Here is a 19,268-nt window from a genome sequence, read left to right as displayed (position 1 = left end):
TAATACCCAAGACTCCGCGCAATTGATTACTTTAGCTAACGTCCTTTACAACCTAAGAGTTGATTCAACTCAATTGAAAATTATAAACCAACCTTCCCCCACAGATAAGCCTATATGTGATTTCCGTTCCGATTAAAGATCAAGGTGAGGTAGGAAATCGATTACAATAGACAAAGTCTAGCAAACCTCAAAATCCGGTCTTATGACTCCTGAAGAGCATCCTAGATTATTATTCACCTCACAAGTAGATACTTGTGGAATCACAAAGTTCGAGACGAAGAAACTTTATGATTTCTATCTATCTTGTTTGTTGTAGATAGAGGCTCAACAATCAAAACAAGATCAGGATACACGAGTTATCAAGATAAAGATAGTTGGACCCGGCTTCACGAATCAATATGTGTAGTTTTTTCAGTCGCTACCCTATGAAGGTTAAAGGAGAGGAAGACTCATGTTTAATAATAGGAAACACAAGAATAATGTTAGGGATTCAAAGATCCCAGTTGCCTGAGGTTCTCCTTATACATACTTTCAAGATCAAGGTTGCTTTAAATTTAAGCTAAAGTAGCTTTGGAATCAAGCAATTAATAATCACCGTTAGATGAAAAACTTGACTTGAGATTAACATAACAGAATATATATTGTGGTTAGGAAGAACCATAAGCTAACCGTGTATAAAGACTTGTTCATGAAAGGTTAGCCGAAACTATCCAGTCCAACAATAAGCTTATCCGTTTTCATATAACAGTTTAAAACTTCAATCTTGAGTCACAAATGTGATCAAATATGTCTAGATAGTGTTTTCAGAGAGTTGTTCAAATACCGATTATCTCGTAGAAATAATCATGATGCATCTGAAAATATTCGACAAGATAAGTACGTGTACTGTATACCTATTCGTGAGTATTTTTTAATCATGGTACATGGTATGTTCACCCTTAATATAAAAACGGTTCAAAAATCCATAGATAGTTTCTGGTTTGCACACTAGGTATGCGTACTTTTCCGGTTTAGAAACCAACAAATCTTTTCTGGTTTGTATACTAGGTATGCGTGCCTTCCTGGTTCACGAGTCAACAAAATTTTTATGGTATGGATTCCAGGTATGCGTACTAAGAAGTCGATACCGAACTATAGCCACGCCGGTACGTGTACTGGGTACATGTAATACGGCTCTGTACTTATAACAGTTGTCCCGATATGTGAACTGGTATGCGTATCCAGATTTCCTTCACAATGTAAAGATCATAAAATGTTGAAAGGTTATTTCCTTCCATAATGACATGTTTCTTAGACTCGAATATTTCTGGTGAAGATCGTAGAATTTTCATCACAATGTCCTTTTCAGGAATGGTCTTCCTTAATGCATAAAGCATTAATAATTTCAGACACTTTGCGATAAAAATCATCAAACAAATCTCTATCAGACATGCTAAGATTTTCCCAGTCAGAATTTAGGTTTTGAAGACTATATTCCTTTTCTGAGGTATCTCATTCGAATACGGCTTCTAAGATACCAAGCATCATTAGACTTAGTGCACGAAGTCACATGGTCCATAACAACTGTCGGAGGATTGTATCCTGTAACCACAAGTTTCCATGTCTGAAAATCACGGGCTTGTAGAAAGGAACACATAATAATTTTCCACTATAAGTAATTTGTGCGGAGGTGCGTTTATCGAGATTCCACTCCTATCCATATAGTCAGATTGCTTCAAATGCAGAGTTATTATGTCTTTCGCGTGTTTGCTTGCTCTGATACCAGTTGAAAATGTGGGGGTACCAAAATATACCACTAACTTTTTCTTAGGAAACTTTTATGGACTAAAATCAAATACAATTCCGAGGGTTACAACTTAATGAATCTCAATCAGGTTTTATATGAAGAGCTTATATCTCATTCTCTCATAATCTGTATGTAAACAGAGACAAGTCAGTGAACCTAATTATTTCGCGAGAGTAATTAGACGATTCCAAAGATCAATATCCAAGATCAATCAAGTCGTATCAAAAAATTGCAACGAACTTATCTACTTGAATTGATTTACGTACAACCAGTTATATTTCAATTATAAATATAAATAATATAATGTCGAAAAAGAAACAACACAGACACCAGAAATTTTGTTAACGAGGAAACTGAAAACGCAGAAAAACCCTGGGACCTAGTCAAGATTTGAATACCAAACTGTATTAAGCCACTACAGACACTAGCACACTCAATACTTAGGACTGGAATGCAGTTGAGACCGAATCTACTGTCACCGATATTCAGTTGCATTCGCTCTCCTTACGCCTCTTGAATCCCGCAAGACTCCGCACAATTGATTCCCTTAGCTGACGTCCTTTACAACCTAAGAGTTACTTGAACTCAATTGAAAACTATAAACCAACCTTCCCCTATAGATAAGCCTATATGTGATTTCCGTTCTGATCAAAGATCAAGGTGAGTAGGAAATTGATTGCAATAGACAAAGTCTATCAAACCTCAAAATCCGGTCTTATGACTCCCGAAAAGCAGCCTAGATTGTTATTGACCTCACATGTAGATACTTGTGGAATCACAAAGTCTGAGACGAAGAATCTTTGTGATTTCTATCTATCTTGTTTGTTGGATCTAAACACTCAAAAATCAAAACAAGATCGAGATACATGAGCTATCAAGATAAAGGTAGTTGGACCCGGCTTCACGAATCCCTATGTGAAGTCTTTTTAGTCGCTAAACCTAAAAAGTTTAAAGGAGAGGACGAATCTAGTTTAAAACTAGGACACACAAGAATAATGTTAAGGATTCAAAGATCCCAGTTGCCTGAGGTTCTCCTTAAGGATATAAGAAAACTCCTACACATTCCCAAGCCGCACTCCCCACAAAGATTTGACAATTAAGCACAAGTTCAATTAAGAACTCTCCCCCATGAAATGTAATTCACAAAAGGAACAACAAGAGCGACCTTACTTTCACAAGAAAAGAAAGATTTCTTTGGACATTAACAAATCACATGAAACATGAATTTGTATCCAGAAAACTGAATTAAATTAACCACAAAGGAACCTTAATGATTAATTTAATCGGAAATGCTCAACATAAGAATACTTACGGAGCCATACAGTACTTTCACATAAGGTGGATCATGGAAAGATCAATACCGTGGAATATTCAAAGATTCATTCTATTTTTTTATCAATATTTGCATAATGATACCATAGACTTAATCTTTGACATATAATTCAAAAGTTCATTATATTTTCCATCAATATTTGCATAATGACATAATAGACTTAACTTTTGAGCATATATGGAATAATCACAGTTCATGGACGTAAACCACATATCCCATACAAAATTATTTTATGCAATATATAAAACCAATAAAGATTAATACTACAAAATCATCTTCCAAATAACTAAGAATTTAAATAAATAAATCTAAAAACATTGCAAGATGAAAAACGTTGACAATAGCTATGTGTAATCATAATAATTCTATTCCAAACCCTAGTTATCTTTCTTAAAAACACAAGAATAAGAAGTTTCTTATGCTTAAAATATCGTTGAAAAATGCTTTATCGTTCCTGAACTTCTTTTCGTCAACAGACATTGGTACGTAGGGTTCATGAAGAAAGGAGTCAATCCTAACATACCTTCTCGACTGTTGGCGAACCAGGGCCTTCTGAATTCCAAGAGTTCTTAATACAATAGCCTTTATTTGCTGTATCTCCATCCTTGTTTCTTTCAACTCTTCAAGAACACCAGAAAAATCTGAAGATTTGAGGGATTAGCCCTCGGTTTCTTAATATCCTTCATTTTTCTCTTTAAAGTTGTAGTGGGATGATATATACCTTTTTCCTTCATGATTTATGGCTTAACAATCATATTGACATCTTTTCCATCAGAAGACATGATTCTTGGAGTCACTATGGAATTGAGAGAATACTCAAAATATCTCAACAAGCAGTCTTTTGAGAAAAAGAGTTTTGAGAGAAGAAAAAAGAGAATATAGGGTTACAGAACCTATAGAGAATAGGATTCACGTACGACTAAATTACAACCCTAGAAAAGGTAGATCTGTTGAATTTAACCCTCTTCTAATAAACACACAAGGTAAAACTTTTCAATACCATTTGTAGATATGAAAAGATTATCAAAAAAACAGATATAAAAAAAATAAACTCAAAAAGAAAATCCTTTTCTAAATCCCGATTAACCACACTTGTCTCTTTGAGTCCGGGCAGAAAGACAACGTGTACCAACAACACACTTAGACTGTGTTGGGGTGAACGATAATTTGTCCACCAGGTGATTTCTGAATTGAAATCTCCTTTCCCTGTTTCATAGATTGCTTAGACCTAGTTCTTTTCTGCAAAGGTCTAACTTTTTCTGTAGAAATTAACTTCTTTGGAGATGAGTTAAATTTACTTACCTCGGAGGGATTTTTCATTAGAACAACTTTGAGCTTGTTTGCTAGATGATTTGCTCTCCGTTGCAGTTTGTTGACATATCTTACTTTATGCTTGTACTTATAACACTTAGAGAGTTCATGACCATTTAAAATATAAAAAGAACATGTCAAAGTGGAGAACGGTTCACGTATCGTGGATGAACATGCTGCTAGGAATAACGAAGTACTTGAAACCTGTGAGAAACAGTTTTTGTTAGACAAGGTAAAATCCATTTCATCCTCCAAAGCTATAGAGGAAGATTTTCCAGAAAGAACATCAAGATTGATATGAGTATTGCTACAGTCATCAAAATTGATATTTTCACAAAAGAGTGCTACACTTGATTTTTCGTTTTCATTTGAATCATAATGATCAAACATTTCATCAAGAGTTACAATAAGACCTTTGTTTCCATTATATTTTCTACGATTTGGGAATTCATTATCAAAATGACCAAAGCCTTTATACTTGAAGCACTGCGGCATATCCTCATCATCAGATTCAACAATATTTTTGTTTTTAGGAGAAACACGGTCGTGAGGCTTAATTGGTAACCTAGGCTTATCTCTGGTGAAACGTTTACTCTTCTTTAACAGAAGATCTCTAAACTGTCTAGTGATCAGAGAAACCGAGTTATCATGATCTTCATATGAAGAGTCAGTCTCAATCGGATAATCCACCGAGTTGCCAACACTTTTACTTTTATCAAGTAATTTGGTGTTCTTTTGTGCTTCAAAAGCAATATCCTTTCCAGTTTTGGATGCGAGCTCATGATCAAAGATCTTTATCTTTCCAACAAGTATATTCCTGGAAAGTGTATATTAAGGTTGAATCCTTCAACGATGGCATGCTTCTTAGAATCGTATCTAGATGGAAACGATCTGAGAATTTTCATCACAATGTCTTTTTCAGGAATAGTCTTACCCAATGCAAAAGATGCATTAACAATTTCGGACACTTTGTGATTAAACTCATCAAACGAATCTCCATCAGCCATATGAAGGTTTTCGCAATAGAATTTTAGGTTTTGAAGCATATCTTCCTTTTCATTAAATACGGTTTCTAAGATATCCCAAGCATCTTTAGACCGAGTATACGTAATCACATGGTGCTGAAGATCTGGGGTAATGGTATGTATGATAACATTTAATCCCTCATAATTTTTCTTTGCAGTGAGAATATCATTAGGCTCATATCTACCAATATCCTTTGCAACAGTTACTCCGTCTACTGTAACCATATGAGGATTATATCTATTAAAAACATAAACCCATGATTGAAAATCACGTGCTTGGAGAAAGACACGCATAAAAATTTTCCACCATAAGTAATTCGATCCATCGCATACTTGCGGTACGTTTATAGAGATAAAACTTCTGTCCATAAAGTCAGATTGCTACAAACACAGACTTATGAGGTCTTAAACGTGTTTGCCTGCTATGATACCAATTGAAAAAGCGGGGGTCTAACAACCACACCCAATATTTCGTTCGGTAATATATATGGACAATTCCAATAAAGTTCCAAGAGAATCAACTAGACAATCAACTCAATCACAAAAAAGTATCCAAGAGTTATATCTTAATTTCTCAAATCAATCTGCAATCGAACAGATAGAAATCTGTGAGCCGGATCAATATGAGAAATAACTTGAACGGTACCAAAGACCAATGTTCAAGTGTCAATCAATTTCAATCAACAACCAAAGGTTGGATTTACCAATTGATTGAACTTTGCACAACCTTTGGTATGCAATTATATAAACAAATATAATGCTGAAAAGAAATAACACAGACACCAGAAATTTTGTTAACGAGGAAACCGAAAATGCAGAAAAACCCACGGACCTAGTCCAGATTGAACACCACACTGTACATATACTGGCCTACTACAAGATTAACTTCGGACTGGAATGTAGTTGAGCCCTAACCAATCTCACACTAATCAAGGTACAGTCGCGTTCCTTACGCCTCTGAATCCCAGCGAGACTCTATGCATTTGATTCCCTTAGTTGATCTCACCCACAACTAAGAGTTGCTAAGACCCAAAGTCGAAGACTTATAAACAAATTTGTCTTCCACATAAATGTCTATTCTGATAGATAAATCTATCTCCCACAGAAACACCTATGAAGTTTTGTTCCGTTTTATGATAAATCAAGGTGCACATGAACCAATTGATAATCCGGTCTTATATTCCCGAAGAACAACATAGAAATATCAACCACCTCACAATAGCTTAACTATTTGGTAGCATAACAAGTTATTGTGAAATCACAAAGAATGGGACAAAGAGCTTTGTGATTACTTTTTATATCTTACATATCGGAGATAAATCTTGAGTCAATCTTAGAGAAGATATTACTTAATACGATAGAACAAGTAAGATCGTAATACGCAATTATAAAGAAAATAGTTGGATCTGGCTTCAGAATCCCAATGAAGTCTTCAAGTCGTTAACCTACACGGTTTTGGAAAAACCTAGGTTAATGGAGAACCGACTCTAATATGCAACTAGTATCACACATGAGGTGTGGGGATTAGGTTTCCTAGTTGCTAAAGTTTTCCTTTATATAGCTTTCAAATAAGGGTTTGTTTAGTTAGCTTAAAAACAAAGCATTCATTATTCACCGTTAGATGAAATCCTGATTGAAGATGCAAGCTAAGTTTTGCTTGAAACCAAAGCAATATATTTCCACGTTAGATGGACTTAGCTTGTCACACACAACTGAAATATACTTCATTTAGATATGGGTAACCATATCTAAACGTGTATACTTGGTTGGTTCAACAATATATGGTCAACCAAAGTTAGCCATATGAACACTTTTGTCTAATTCACATTCATCTAACACATCTAGATCAATTATGATGATCACATATAATCAAAGGATCTAATTTTATTCTTCATAGAGTTGTTCAATTGTTCATTATCTTATAGTAAAATACATGAACGTAACGAAGCAAAATCAGATTGATTCGGAAGAATCAATTCATGAACATTTAAGCTATGGTTTGCAAAGATTGCATTCCTTATTATATAAATATATTTTTTCATGAGTATGAAATCATACTTTACCGATTTAAAAACTTGAACCACTTAAGTTTTTGAACGGGTATGCAAACTTAAGTTCCGGACATTGGTCACAAGCTAACAGTTTGTAAACGGGTACGCGAAATTTAGCTCCGGACCTAACTCAGTTGAAACTTGAAACCGTTTGCGAACGGGTACGCAAACTTGGTTCCCATACTTCAACAGTTAAATCAGTTTGAGAATGGGTATGCAAACTTAAGTACCCTTACTTAAACAGTTGAATAAGTTTGCGAAGTATGCAAACTTCCGGACCTGAATTCCGTCAAACCAATTCGTACACTAAGTACACAAACCATAATGTGTCCAGACATGGGTTTTAGCTTTTAACTCCCATTTGAATCATTGAAACATTCTTAGAAGACGACAATGGATGTCTCACACACACCATTAGCTAATAAATTTTTTTCAAGTGATCGAATGAACAATACAAAACTTTCTAAGTCGACATCAAATGACTTTCTCACACAAATCATGTAAGATGTTTCAAGGAAATTTCCACATGATAATCTTTTGATATAAAGTCAAGAATAATGATGCACGTAGCTAAGAAAGAAAACTACCAACACGTATATCGATAAATAGTTAAGCGAGTTATACTCGGCTCGAAATGTCAAATGTGTATGATACGAAAGACACGTATACGACTTCTGTCTCAATAGGAGATAAGTAAGAATAAAATAGACTGCTGAGGGTAGATAAGTCTTAGTCTCCACATACCTTTCGTTGATGAAGTTCCTCCGAGTTCTTCAGTAGATCTTCGTCTTCAGTTGTAAGTGTTGTGAAGTCTAAAGATCAACTATATAATCTATCCGAGTCCGAAACTCCTATAGATAGACTAAAAATCAAGACTATAGTTTTAATCAACTAACCTTGACAAACAAGCTTGAGATACCAACGCTTGCAAGTTAGACCGAGCAATGCTCTAACACGTACAACCTGTGATATTTCAATTACAAAGGTAAACAATATAATGCCGAAAAATAAATAACACAGACACCAAAAAAATTTTAACGAGGAAACCGCAAACGCAGAAAACCCCCGGGACTAGTCTAGATTTGAACACCAAACTGTATTAAGCCGCTGCAGACACTAGCCCACTCAATACTTCGGACTGGAATGTAGTTGAGACCTACCTTCACAGCGATTCATTAACAGTCACGCTCCTTACGCCTCTTGAATCCCGCAAGACTCCGCGCAATTGATTCCTTAGCTGACGTCCTTTACATCCTAAGAGTTGCTTTAACTAAATTGAAGACTGTAAACAATCCTGCCTCCCATAAATAAGCCTATATGTGATTTTCTTTCTGATAAAAGATCAAGACGAGGGAATTCAATTGCAATAGACAAAGTCTAGAAAACCTCAAAATCCGGTCTTATGACTTCCGAAGAGCAACCTAAATTATTATTCACCTCACAATTAGATACTTATGGATTCACAACGTCCGAGACGAAGAAACTTTGTGATTTCTATCTATCTTATTTCTTGGAGCTAAAGGATCAACAATCAAAACAAGATCATGATACACGAGCAATCAACATAAAGATTTAAAGGAGATGACGACTCTAGTTTAAAACTAAGACACCCAAGTATAGTGTTTGGGATTGAAAGATCCCAGTTGCTTGAGGTTCTCTTTATATAGACTTACAAGATCAAGGTTGCTTTAGATTTAAGGTAAGGGAGCATTGGAATCAAGCAATCAATAATCACCGCTAGATGAAAAACTTGACTTGAGATTAGCATAACAGAATATACACGCTGGTTAGGATAAACCATAACAAAATCGTGTACAAAGACTTGTTCATGAAAGGTTAGACGAAACTATCCAGTCGAGTGATAAGCTTAACCATTTTCATATAACACTTTAATACTTTAGTCGTGATTCGCAAATGTGATTAAACATATCTAGATAATGTTTTCAGAGATTAGTTTAAATGCTGATTATCTCATAGAAATAATCCTGATGCATATGAAAATATTCGACAGGGTAAGTACGTATACCTGGTACGTGTACTGTATACCTATTCATGAGTATTTTTGTCATGGTACCGGGTAGGTATACCCTTATGATAAAACAAGTTCAAGAATCCAAAGATATTTTCCGGTTTGCATACTAGGTATGCATACTTTTCCGGTTTAAGTAAACAAATATTTTCCGGTTTGCATACTAGGTATGCGTACGTTCCTGGTTCACGAGTCAACATACTTTTTATAGTATGGATTCCTGGTATGCGTACCAAAAAGTCGCTGCCGAAATGTAGCTATGTCGGTACGTGTACTGGGTACATGTAATGCAACTCTGGACTTATAGGAGTTGTCCCAGTATGTGAACTGGTATGCATACTAACCTGTATCCAGATTAACAATAGTTCTATATCTCTCTAATAATCGATTTGAAACATTCCCGAATAACATCAATGAAACATATCACTGTTCCAGGGTATTTTCAAATGATTCAATCTTGAATCATAATTTAGGTCATAAACAATAAATTGTTCTTAACTAAATTCATCAAGTATGAACAAATGTTCTTAAGCTTAGCATATTTCAAGAACGATTAACAAGATAAACTTGACTCGAAATTTCTATTATGCATGTAATGTCTAATTTAGTCATGCGACATTGTCTCATAGATAGAAAAGTGAAAACTTGAGTAATAGGTGGTTCAGTCTTCACTTAAGTTTTGTTGATGAAGTTCTCCAAAATCTTCTGTTTATCTTTGCCTTCAAATGGTAGATCACAACGATGTCTGGTACTCAGCTACACACTTTTATCCTAGTCCGATACTTGAAGAAATACAAACTAGAAATCAAAATATAGGTTTGATCAACTAAATTTGAAAACAAGCTTGAGATAACAACACTTGTGAGTTCGACCGAGCAATGCTCTAACAACAACCAAACAAAATAAATTTAGTTCGTACATTTGTGATTTTCTTCTTCAATTGAATCATCATCTCATCTCAACTCATCACATAGAAAAAGTTGGAGATCTCCTCTGTTATGTTCTCTGTTTAACTCATCAAGCAGAGATATTTTCATATTGATAAAAGGCAAAATAGATAAGCATCAACAGTATCATAAGGGAATGCCACTCGGGAAAACCGAACTTTGGAGAACCCCCGGGATAGGGTAGTTTCCAAAAATTCAAATTCACCAAAGATATTGAGTCTGGTGGTCATTTTTCTCTCTAGATTCTTGATAAGAAAGACACCCATGACCTCAACAATGTCTTCCACCAATACCACCACGTGTGCCCCATACGAACATGCATCCGTGTATCTAGTATGACAGTTCTGAAAACCCATAATACAGGGACACAGATGTATACATAAAAATATTTAAGTATATTTTTCCAAACATATAATCAATGAAAAAGAAACATATATAAAAATATGGTCCTAGCAAAAAAATGAAACTATTTTGCAGACCTTAAAATTACATTTTCCAATATGTATCATGTTCCCACACGTGATTATATGGATAAGATATATCCAAAAGAAGTTTTGCTTAAACCCTAAAATAACTGAAAGAAAAAAAGGGACCAACTCATCTTCTCTATCTACCACGAACACTCCTGTTTTCTTTTGAATCCTATTACTGGGGCTTCAATGGATTCCACTATCCAAAAAGTGGATGTGGGGACCTAATTTATATAAAAATTCAAAAATACACTTACCCTTAAATAAATAAAAAATCTAACTATTCACTGAAAAAAAAGAAGAAGCTAAATCAATATCTTCTCCTCCTTCTCCTTTTCTTAATCATATAGCATGATGAACATGATGATCATAATCTCACCGTGATGAAGATGACGATCATAAAAAAAACTAAATATATTATGTTCCTCTTTTTATTCATAAATCATGATGAAGATGATGATTATAAAAAAAACTTAAATTTATTATTATTCATCTTCCTCTATTTTTCTTCTCCATTGCATCACGATGAAGATGACGATTATAGAAAGAAAAAACTAAGAAAACCCACCATTTATTTTTGCTTTTGATTTCCTAAAAAATTCGATCCGATTAAGTCAGAGTTAAAAAAACAAATTTCTGAAACTGTTTACGGTTGGGAGTTCTTAATATCCCAACCGTAAATCATACTTTACATCTTAGAAAATAGAATTTCCTAACCGTAATTAGGTTTACGGTTGGGAAAATTAAAATTTACAGCCGTAAAATGTTATTTAGGGTTAGGATTTCCTAGCTGTAAGCGATTCTGATAATAAAAAAGAAAAAGAAAAAGAAAAACAAAGATAGGGTTTCAGTTAGGATTTTTTAACCTTAGCGCAGGAATACGACTGGGAAAATTAAAATTCCTAGTCATAGGATGTCGTTCACGGTTAGGATTTCCTAGTCGTAAGTGATTATGATACTCACAAAAAAACAGAAAAAAAATATATGTGGGGTTTCGGATAAGATTTCCGAGCCATGACTAGTACTTTCGGCTAGGAGTTCTTAATTTCCCAGACGAAAAGAGCTGAGATATAATTTCTTCCTAGCCATAACTGCAAAAAACACACCCCGATCTTTAATGTATTCCAATGGATTAGACTCTACAAAAATATAATAGGAGTTAAGTAGGAGGTTTTTCTGACTATAGTGAAGATATGTCTCGATGGTAGGCTAACACGAAAACCTACCCAATTAATGTAGTAGAACGTTGTTGGAGTTTAGCTTGTTAGGCTTCCAACTAGATAACATTATACTTTATATTTATTAGTCGAATACTTAATCTTTAATTAATACATTTAATCATTTATGTTAACACTAATCAATATTAGCCATTACCAAAATTAGTTGGACAATAGGTTTCCAGAATTACAATTTAATGACCTTTTTTTTTTGTCACTAAGAGAGCCCCAAAACACCCCTTTTTCAGAATTCTTTCTTTTCCTTACTTCGTCTTCATCCTCCTGATAAATATATGGTAATCTATGTTGAGGTTTTCACCAACGTTGATTGGTGAGGCTCAACATCACCAATCAAGTAAGCAAATAATTTAACAAAATTGGTTTAGCTTTTGTTGATTTTGTCTTGTTAATGGGATTTGCTTGTTTGTTTCAGATAAAGAGAGAAATTGGGACTCTAAAGATTTTGAGGCATCCTAATGTTGTCAGATTGCATGAGGTCTGTGTTATCTTCATTTGATATTCTTTCCTTTTTTTTTTTCTTTTTTTCTTCTCTTTTGTAGATTTTTATCAGAATTTTGTTGAAAAGGTATGAAAATTTTAGGAAATGTAAAGATTTTTTCTGAGTTTGGAATGGGGAATTTCTTTATTACAGTAAAAACTCCATATATTAATAAACTCTATATATTAATAAAAAATTATGGTTCCAGCTTGGGCCAGTTATAAATAGTGATAAACTCCACATTTTAATATTAATAGATTTTTCTAGTCCCACGATAAGGAATTTACCTCTATATATTAATATAATAGACATAATCGGAAAATTATAGATCTTATTACACCAAAATTTAAGATAAAGAAAAATATGTGTCTATATTTGTTTGGAAAAATGATGTAATTTTTTAAATTGTTATCACATCTTTTGATTTACATATGCTTAAGACCTCGTTACTATGTGCACCTTCTTATTGAAGCTAAAATATTTCCAATTTGTCAAGCATGTTTAAAGTTTCTTGTCGAGCAATATTTTTTTGATATACCTCCCTATATTAATAAACTCCACATATTGATAATTTTGTGAAGTCCCAAATCTATTAATATATGGAGTTTTTACTGTACGATTGATAGCTGCAATGATCATATTAACAATGTTGATATTTGTAGGAGGATAGCCTCCCATCATGGCCAAGAATGCTTTATAGTATGGCATTGAAATTCGCATTTTGAAGTATGGTTTTGTAACCGAATGCAGTAATTATGCATGATCAAGTATTTAGAGGCCTTGTGGATTTTGTTTCATCTCCTTTGAATCTGTAGATTCTGTTGATAATAATAATCTTATTACAAAGTCCTTCCCATATGCAGGTAGGTTTGTGGTGCTTCCTTCACTCAACCAAACAATTGGTGAATAAAATCTGAATTTCATGGGAAGTTTTCATCCATTTGTTCATCTAACATGTATCCAATAACTTTAACTTGTTATTGACAGTTTAACCAAGCTTCAAATTGACAGACATCACGGAGCTCTGGCACAGAATTACAAGAATTGTGATATTTTCTTGCTCATTGGCCTGGAAATTGGTGCAACTCCATTTATCAGCATTCTGAAGGATTTTTTGAACAATATTAAAACGAATGCTGCAGTGGATACCAATAACTGAGGTGACATAATTTTCTTATCTAGCTTTTTGGTGGCATACATTACAACGGTTTGAAATCAATGTAGGAAGGTTCAACATCAAATGGAAAAGGAAAGGGTCCAGGGAGGGCATATTTCTACTGAGTTACAAGAGAACAAGCCTCATTTGAGTGGTTCAAAGGTGTCATGAATGATGTTGCAGGGCATGATCAAAATGTGGGTTGCAAAGTAGCTATTTGAACCGGCATTTTTACTCTATTGTTGTGTCTGTAATTTCAATTGCACAAGACTGGTGTCAAAATGCAGTCTCTAACAATGTAAATATTCGGTGGTCTTATGAACCACCTTGCTGTGTAAACTCATCACCTCAACTTGAATGGGGTTTATTTGATAACTAAACCAAGTTATTTGCACCGAATATTTTGATTATAATGCTGTGTAACTCATCACCTCAACTGAAGAAACTTCGCCACAACTGGCTTCCATTTTGTGGAAAACTTTAAGGAACATCATAGGTTATACAAACACAAATGTATCCAAAAATAACATTGGCACATTTTCTTCGTATCACCATGGGATGCACCTTTTAATCAGTTTTTGCCTTATTGTGGTAGGTTTTGTAATGTAGTTTCTTGGACCTTTTGATTTATAATGAAGTGCAGGAATCTGATGATGGCTCTGTATTTATGATAATTAAAAGCAAAGGAAGCAAGCTATGTTTTTTTCAGTAAACTGATCATTTCTCTTCTAGACTACAAATGATCGGGACAATTAGAAATAGGGGGACTTGGTCCCTTAAGGGCTCTTTTCAGTAAGAATTCAAGAATAGTGATGCTTGGTTTTGATCATCATTTCTCTTCTGAGTACAACAAATATGGTTTATGACTGGGATAGTTAGCTAGAGATATGACTTGGCCATTTGAGTTCTCTTTTAAGTAAGAATTCAAGAATTGGTTCTGATCATTTCTTTTTCTGCATTACAATTCTGATTGTGACAATTAGAGATCAGGGTTAGGTGCTTTCCATTATATAAGATGAGCAGTAAAGAAGAAAAGATGAACTAAGAAAACCAGAGACTAGAAAAATCAAATCTTTGCTTCAGAAAATACAAGTTAGAGCAGAGTGCATTACCGAATGGGTTTAGCAGTGGTGGCATGGAGTGTTTTTGGGTTGATTTTGCTTCATTTGGCATCATTTTCTCCTTCCCACATTACAGTAGTTTCAGGTACTGTTTCTTCTTCTTCTTCTTGTTAAACATATTGTGGATCAGTAAGCAAGTGTGATTTTAACAAAATCTGAACAAAAGAAGAAGCGAGACCATCCTGTCACTGAGCTTTACAGACACACCCTTGTAGCATTTTCATTATAACCTTTTATGGTATTTAGTAGCAGGTCATTTTTGACATTTCAACCGATATGTGACTTTTCTTTGCATCAATTTCTTTTGAAGTCATGTATGAAACAGCTTTCTTCAGAGAACCTGGCATCATTGAACACCATATTGTTAATTTGAATTTCCAGCCAAAGTTGAGTTTATTTAACATCATCCTTGCCTTGTACCCCATTCTTTATCAAACTACTCAAGATGAAGGTTTTTAAATCGCCAGATGATTCGCTTTGAATCTCGAATCGTTACCGATTGTCGATTTATACGTCTATGAGTTACTTAAATTGCTTTGGGTCAATTCTTCTTTAGCCTTGCAGAAAAGTGCATAAAAAACAACTTTGAGAATTGAATCTTGCATTAGTTTTCTGATTAACCGCAACAACATTATGGATTAATTTTCCACAAAATATTTGAATCTTAGGTAAAATTTTGCCTCTTGCTCAGAATTGTTTCCATGAGAACTCTGCAATAGAAGGAGATCCAAGACGGAATACTGTCAGACAATTGTTTATAGTGCGATTTAGTTGTAAACTTACCAGTAAGAATTGTCAGACAATTGCCTCTACTTCATTGGCAGGATAAAAAGAACATATCCATTTCCTGGAATAGTTGGTTTGGATTCCAGTAGGCTTATTTATGAATCCAGAATTCTCAAAGTGAAGTTTGGTTATGGCTCATTTTTCCATCTTCTGGAATACTTGACAAAGTGGAGTTTCCTTGTTTCTGTACCATGCATGCCCACACCAAAAAGAACTTTGAATTCTTGTGATTTGCTGAAGTGTAGTGCCCATGAAGAAGTTTGCAATAGAAGAAAGGACTGTTTTTGATCATGCTGTGTCCTATCTGCAGAATTTAAGAAATATAATCTCCAGAAGTTTGGACATGACACACATTTATTGGTGTTCTATTTTTCAGGTTATGAGCATCGGTATGAGGACACTGGTATATTGAAGGGGACCCCTTCATGGATGAGCAACTTGGACTTCTTAACTACTTCAAATATTGTTGTGCCACATGTAGTAGTTGCTAAGGACGGGTAAGGGAATTATACAACTGTTCAAGAAGCAGTTGCATCGTCCCCAAGCAACAGTGATACACGCTATATAATTTATATAAAAAGAGGGTCTTATAAAGGGCAGGTTGTCATCGAAGCACCCAAGATGAACTTGATGCTGGTTGGCGACGGAATGCACTCCAGCATCATAACTGGGAACTTGAACAAAGTTGATGGAAGTGATACCTTTAATTCAGGCACAGTTAGTAAGTGATTTTGCACTACTGTCTTCTTCTTCCCTGTGCCAACATTTCCTCCCACTTGAAATGATACTTGTCTTTCTATTGCAGTTGTTAAATCCAAAGGGTTCATCGCGCAAGATATTGGCTTCGTGAACACGGCCGGTCCAGCAAAGGATCAGGCAGTTGCACTACGAGTCAGTGGAGATAAAGCTATATTTCTTCGATGCAAGATGAATGGGTACCAGGATACCTTATATGTGCACGGAGGTTTTCAGTTCTACAGGGAATGCTTGGTTATGGGGACGGTTGACTTCATATTTGGAGATGCTTCAGTTGTATTCCAGAGTTGCACGATCAAGCCGAAGTTGCCATTTCCTGGCCAAAGTAAAATGATTACAGCACAAGGTAGAGTGACTGGCAGAGATAAGACAGGTATCTCCATCCAAAATTGCAAAATCGTGCCTTCTCGAGCATTAAAGGCTAACATCAGTTCAACCAAGACGTACTTGGGTCGTCCTTGGAAACAGTTTTCAAGAACTTTTGTCATGGAGTCATACATTGGATCTTTCATTGATCCCAAAGGATGGCATCCATGGGATGGTGCACACTTCGGATTGGACATTGTATTATGGTGAGTTTGCAAATTGGGGTCCTAAATTGTACTATGGTGAGTTTGCAAATTGGGGTCCTGGTGCGAGCACATTAAGAAGAGTAAATTGGACAGGTTATCATGCTGTCAAGGACGCTTCTGATGCTTTGGAGTTTACAGTGGCCAATCTGATAAAGGAAAGAGACCAGATGGACTCTAATATTGTGAACTACACTCTAGGCTTCTTCAATAAAACACATTAAGTTTGGATCTTATTTGAGAACATTATGTGAGTAAAAGAAAAGCTGCCATTGTAAGTTGAGAGACACCATGAGTATACCCTGAAATTTATTTGTATTCAACGTATATGAGCTTCCTCGTATAAATTTAAACACAAGTGCAATATCTCAAAACCAGTTTCACAATTAATTGGTTAACAAGTCCTAAATCGATTTACTAGCATCCCCCGTTGAATATCTTATATACAAACATATATACCCAGTCTAGCATTTACTAGAAACAATATATGCCCTTCTTCAAGGTGTCAACCATATCAGTTTGCTGTCTTGCAGAGATTTTAGAATGCTTCTTATTGTAAAATGCAGTTGAGTCAATCTCAAGAGCATTTACTTCCAGGTAAAGAACATTCTCAAATGCTTCAAGTAGTTTTTACTTTCTAGCACTAGGCTGAAATGATATGTAATACCCGTGTTTTTAGCATGATACATGCGTGAAGATGCGCCATGACCCGAGATAAACCTTCATCTAAAACCTCCGTTGCTTGGTAAGAGATAGATTGGCTTAAGGCCAATATCGTGCCAAAATGGCGCATTATGTCAAATCTCGCATCAAATGATGCATTAGGCCAGTTGGGTAGATGACCTAGAGCCTTGCAGCGCATTATGAAGGCTATTGGCTTAGAGCAAATATTGCACAATCGTTACGCATCAGTCCAGAGATGGATGTCCAAGACAATATTGCGCAATCATTATACAATAACAAAAACGAGTGTTGTGCAATCATTGTGCATTAGAAAAAACCAGTGGTGCGCAATCATTGTGCATTACAGAACAAAACCTGGGAATCATAGCCGGTTATTCAGAAGTACATGGCAACGAGGATGAATAGTGAAACAGGCATTTAAATCCGCTCCTCTTTTCTAAGTTGTAAAAATGGTAAGTTAACATATATATGGAAGGGTAGTTGGTTGAAGGTGCATATGCTTACTATGCACCAAATAAGCTTCATAGCTTAGCCGAAAGAGTATAAATGATGCGTAAGCCTCATTTATAGCTGCGCAGTCTTGCAAATAGGTCAATTGATGCTTAGGCATCACTATACCATGTCGCAGAGTCGATAATGCGCAACCTTTATGCATTTTGACGGAACGGCCTATACGGACCAAGCCATTACCCTTATTTCTTGGCCACAGACTTGCAAACGAGTTTGGCTTAAGTTTCGTCCCTTCGAGGATGAACTAGGTCTGTGCTTGATCCCTTTAGGGTAGGGAAGGGTACGTAGGCATCCACAATGAGTTGTAGCATTGCCCGTCTAGCACTTTGTCGCTCATATCATCTAATTGGGAGATGATTGCAGCATACTATCCTATCATATCACCTGGATAGGTATTGCAATGCAAGAGATAATTGTGGCCAGACTTGATGAGGCGAGTTGCATTTTATTCCTTGGATGCTCATACTTCCTATCAAGGCGTTCGACTTAGGCATGTACTAATAGCACATTGGGCATGACCTCGAAAGTAAGCTACATTGATATGCAAGTTAACGGAGCTTGCATAAGACTAAGGAGAGTATGACATGAGCCTGATTGATGCACCCTTGGCACGAGCGAGACGAGTGCATGATTTCAGCAATTCCCAAGCTAGAAGTGGGTATTAGGCCTGCAGTGACCTATGCGTAAGCCCAAGACATGCCTTATGTCTGGACAAGACTCGGCAGTATGACAATTACTCATCTAGATAGGAAATTCAGTCCTACGTTGAGGCAAGGATTTATACCCTTGTTATGTGGTAAGTTGGAACAATGTGGAAGCTAAGTTGGCTGCATCATGCTCCACGAGCATGCTTTCCATGGCAAATGAACGTGCATTTTCCTAGTGTAAAGGCCCGGTTTGTAGCATCATTATGATGCATCGGGGGAGTTATGGCATGCGTGCCCAGGTGCGCCAGGCGTAATTTTCCGATCCGTCAGAATTGGTATCATAGATAGTTTCAAGATAACTCAAGGGACTG

The 19,268-nt window shown here is 35.6% G+C and overlaps 1 long non-coding RNA gene and 1 pseudogene across 3 annotated transcripts; both read left to right on the top strand.

The window, feature by feature from the left end:
• Nucleotides 1-12,397: 12,397 nt before the first annotated feature.
• Nucleotides 12,398-14,218, top strand: LOC113334377. 3 transcript variants are annotated; one of them, XR_003352740.1, is made up of 4 exons: nt 12,398-12,524; nt 12,603-12,665; nt 13,532-13,570; nt 13,656-14,218. It is a non-coding gene; the product is annotated as an uncharacterized LOC113334377 (long non-coding RNA). The 3 variants fall into 3 exon arrangements; XR_003352738.1 differs by lacking the exon at nt 13,532-13,570; XR_003352739.1 differs by having other exon boundaries at nt 13,532-14,218.
• Nucleotides 14,219-14,939: 721 nt separating this feature from the next.
• On the top strand, nt 14,940-17,280 carry LOC113334685 (annotated as a pseudogene).
• The last annotated feature ends 1,988 nt before the right edge of the window (nt 17,281-19,268 follow it).

The sequence above is a fragment of the Papaver somniferum genome, unplaced genomic scaffold, assembly GCF_003573695.1.
Source record: "Papaver somniferum cultivar HN1 unplaced genomic scaffold, ASM357369v1 unplaced-scaffold_137, whole genome shotgun sequence".
Lineage (NCBI taxonomy): Eukaryota > Viridiplantae > Streptophyta > Magnoliopsida > Ranunculales > Papaveraceae > Papaver > Papaver somniferum.
This window is presented reverse-complemented; position numbering and strand designations above follow the sequence as displayed.